A 4792-nucleotide genomic window follows, 5' to 3' on the forward strand; every position below is an offset into this window, starting at 1 on the left:
AGAGAGAGAGAGAGAGAGAGAGAGAGAGAGAGAGAGAGAGAAAGAGAGAGAGAGAGATAATCATCATTTAACGTCCGTTTTCCATGCTGGCATGGGTTTGATGGTTTGGCAGGAGCTGACTAGGTAGAAGACTGCACTAGGTTTCGCTATCTGTTTTGGCATGGTTTTTTACAGCTGGATGCCCTTCCTAACTCCTGCCTCCTTACAAAGTGAACATATATATGTGTGTGTGTCTGCATGTGTGTGTGTGTGTGTGTATATATATGTATATATATATATATATACTAAGTGAACAAAAATACTGCTCGCAGTATTTTTGGTCACGGAGTTGAAAAGTAGCTGTAGCCATTTGTCAAAGCTAAGAACAAGATACATGGCTTTGTAAACCTGAAATAGCTATCACTTTTATTTCATGACGTGTGTATGCGTGTGTCTCATCATTTAATGTCTGTATTCCATGCTGGTATGGGATAGATAGTTTGAAAGAATCTACTGAGCCAGATGACTATGATGGGCACCAGTATCTGCTTTGGCAAGGTTTCTACTGCTGGATGCCCTTCCTAATGTCAACCAATTTACAGAGTGTAACTAAGTGCTTTTTTTGTGGCATCAACACCAGTAAGATCACAAAGAAACTTGCAAAATAAAACCCTTTGACAGAGTGGGAAGCAGTATTGAGAAAGATAGCTTTGTGCCAAGAGTTGAGAAGCTAAAGTATGATGAACAGGTGTCATACTATAGAGAAGATACATGGCTAGACACCTGTTTCTGTCTCCAAATCATGGTTTAGCCTCTCCTCCAATGATGCATTTTTTTTAACCAATGATGCATTTTTTTTAACCAAGATTATTAATCACTAATTACAATCAAGCTAATTTCAGATGGAAAAAAACAATCAAAGATATTGGTTCTCACAAAGGGAATAACACTGAATCTCAAATAGTTATAACCCATTCAACACATGTAGAATAGTCAAATGGCCATAATGACGGTGATGACAATGGTAATGAAGGCAAAGATAATGGTAAAAGATAATGGCAAAGATAGGGTAAAAGATGAGAAAAATGAAGATGAAGATGCAGACAAAGATGATACGTATGTAGTAACTGTGTAGATGGAACATACATAGGTATCCAGATGGAATATATAGATGGAATACACATAGGCTCACATACACATAGGTATCCAAACAAGTGAGTATCATCATCATCATTTAATGTCCATTTTCCATGCAGGCATGAGTAGAATGATTTGACAGGAATTGGCAAGTCAGAACACTGCGTTAAGCTCTACTGTCTGTTATTGGCATAGTTTCAATGGCTGGATATCCTTCCTAATGCCAATCACTCTACAGAATGTACTGGTTGCTTTTTTATATGGTACCAACAGTAGTGAGGTCTCCAAGTAACTTACAGGACAAGACTGCAATCCCACAGACTGTACTATTGAAGAACAGAAAGGCATCTTACATTAGAAGAGAGGCATAGCTTCCTCAGATGGAGGAAGGAGAGAAAAGTGTTTTTCCTTTTCTCACGGGTTAAAGAATTGACTTCAATCCAGTTTTGTGTTGAAGAACTGAAGATGAGCCATTGCACAGCTATGTTAGCGAAGTATGTGCAGAGGACTTGCTCTGGTCTTGGGAAGATTGTTGGGATGTTTGTTTTTTAAAAACATTTAATTTGTAATGTGCTATTTTGTTTTTTGGATAAATCATTTAAGTTTGTGCTATAAGTTACTTATTTTGAGAAATATTTAATATGTAATGTGTTGTTTATCATATTAAATGCATATTCAATGCTTAAAAGTAGAAAATACCTGTTGTTTACTTGTTTCTTTTTTTTTTGTCATTGAGGTGGTTGTGGGGTGTGCTAAAAATAACAGCTAAATAGGCCTTAAATCATGCACCCTCACAACTTTTTTTGGCATAATCGTATTAAGTTCCGCATGTAGAACACAAATTTGCCAAAATTTTCTGAAAACTCCAAAAAACCAAAAAAGTATGAGGGGTTTGTATGTCATGCATAATTCATTTGTTTACAGTTTCATATAAAAACAAAAGTGCTATTTTCAGGATGTTCGCACAAAATGACAGCTTCCAAATCCCATTTCCTGACTGGGTGAAAATGACCAAACTTTATACCTCTATAACTTTTTTTTTTTAATTTTTCTGATTGGAAAACTAGATTAATGTGCCAAATTTAAAAATTTTCAATAAACTTTGATTTTTGAAATCTTGGCAGCCAAACAAAAAACAAAAACACATTATGTGCAGGTAGATATGAGAGGGAAAATGGAAGGGAGGGAGAAACAAGGATGGTGAGCATGGATACCTTGTTGGGGAGAGAATCATAGCTGGGTGGATCTTTTCAAGCACAGGGGGAGGGACTCATGAACATGAATATTACTTTGCTGGGAAGGTCTGCTCAAGCATAGCATATCGACAGTTGTCTTGGCCCTTTGTTATTATCTCTATGAGGTTCAACATCATCAGATCATTTCTCACCACTTCATCCCATGTCTTCCTGGGTCTCCCTCTTCTACAAGTTCCCTCCACATTCAAAGATTGGTACTTTTTTATGAACGTGCCCTCAGTTATATGCATCACAAGTCTTCTCTTGTACACTACATTTTATGCCTCTTATATATGTGTGTGTGTATGTGTATATATATATATATATATATATATATATATATATATATATATGCACCATCTCCATAAAAAAAAAACTCACTATTCTACTACTTACAGACACACTTCAGAGATAAGCTATGAATTAGTATCCATGCAGAGACTCAAGTGAGAATTGTAAAGAAAATAGAAAACGGAGATCCATAAGACAAAAGAGAAAAATTGAAAGGATAAATCAAACGGCAGGTTTTGTTGTTAAAACTCCTCCAACAGATCACTAAAACTAGATATCAGTATAATTACATCATATTAGTTTGTCTCTCTTAAATACCTGATCCACCAAGATATGAGTGGGCTTTTGTGCGTGGAGACATGAAACACTGAAGAGGGGGAAAAAAAGAAGAAAGAAAGGGAAAGAAACTGCAATTATCCTTGAAAGAAAGTTTGCCTTTACTGGTTGCTTTTTGATATTAATCAAGAGAGAACTCTAATAGCAAAATTGGTGAAAGCATATCTTTGGTCTTGTTTTGTTTTTATATTTAGTACTGTAATTTTCAGTTGGTGGACAGCTGTTATGATTAACATTGATCTGTTTTTTTTTTGTTTTTTCTTGTTTTTTTTCCTTTTCTCTTATTGTAAGCCACTTTGCTGCTATTTCCTCTCAACCACCAACTGTGTAATGTAAATAGTCTTACAAAAGAGATTAAATACCAATATGGTGGTAGTCATACTATGAAGTAAATCATAAGTCTACAAGAAACAACAACAAATAAAACAAGTTCCATATTGACATTTAAGAAGCAAGGAAAGCATTTTTTTTATGCTATAAGAGAAATGGGAACAAATTAGCTAACTACTCAAGCATTCAGCTCTCTACATCAAAAAACAAAAACACAAGAAAAATTCAATATATCAAAGAGGAAGGCAGCTTAAATCACAGAAATAAGTGATGATTTTGTCTCCAAATATACCACATCATCAATCAATCAATAATGCATATATATATTTAGCAAATTATAGATATGTAAGATTACTGTCATTCTTTTACTAACAACATCAATGAAAGAAAAATTTTTAAAAAAAACAACAAACCTAATGGCTGAAGAACAATAACTTTAAACTCTTTTGATGACATAAAGTTCATTTAACTCTTTAGCATTTAAAGCAGCCTTATCCAGGTCAAATATCCCACCTGCTTTATGTTAAAACCAACCAGCCGCAGCCTCCCGTACCTGCCCCATAATGTCATTCCAGCAGTAAACAATCACTAAGCTATGAGATAATGTCTGACTAATATAAATCAATGTGAATGAATAATCTGAATGCTGAAGGGTTAAAGTGATCCAAGTTAAAAATTTCTTTCAAAGTTTCATGTTAATTTATGTTCTAAACAAACAGCTTAAGAAGGAGAGTTATTGCACTAAAGTTTTCATTATTATCATCAAAATAAATTCAAACAAAGGTAGTGCATTTCAACAGGAAGATATCAGGATTAGGCACAAAAGGATTAAACATATATCATTTTAGGGTAAGAGCTTATTTCTTCCTTTTTTTTTTTTTTTTTAATAATTTATATGTCAATAATCTTGACAATTAAACACCATCATTGTTTAAAGTCCATCCTCCATGCATGGATCAGACAGAATTCATTGGAGAGGATTTTCTCCAACTAGATGCCTAATCTATCATCAACCATCATCTGTTTGCAGGCAAGATAATATTCCCTCATGACCAGACAGATTTTCATGAAGGACTGGAAATGAACAACATTGTATGACAGTGTCACTTGCTTACAACTGGTATGTGATGTCAAGACATGAGTGTGTGTATTCCTAGGCTACAGGCCCACACCCCCAACACCCATACTGTTAGGATTGGCACTCTCAACGTCGGCACGCTGAAAGGTAGATCTGGTGAAATTGTTGAGATGCTTGAACGGAGATGCGTAGATATGTGCTGCATCCAGGAAGTAAGATGGAGAGGAGGTTCTGCAAGGTTCCTCACAGGCAAAGAACACAGGTACAAGATTTTCTGGGCAGGGAACACTGACGGGGTCGGGGGCGTAGGAATACTTCTAGCAGAGAAATGGGTGGATAAGGTAATCGAGGTCGTTAGAGTAAGTGACAGAGTACTTAAGATCAGACTAGTGCTTCATCATAGATT

General features: G+C 35.5%; 1 protein-coding gene across 5 annotated transcripts in view; it reads right to left on the minus strand.

Annotated features, from left to right (window-relative positions):
* Positions 1 to 4792, minus strand: part of LOC106875929 (protein FAM13A) — a 242604-nt gene that overhangs the window by 220734 nt on the left and 17078 nt on the right. The window lies entirely within an intron of this gene.

This window comes from Octopus bimaculoides, chromosome 2 (genome assembly GCF_001194135.2).
Source record: "Octopus bimaculoides isolate UCB-OBI-ISO-001 chromosome 2, ASM119413v2, whole genome shotgun sequence".
Taxonomy (NCBI): Eukaryota; Metazoa; Mollusca; class Cephalopoda; order Octopoda; family Octopodidae; genus Octopus; species Octopus bimaculoides.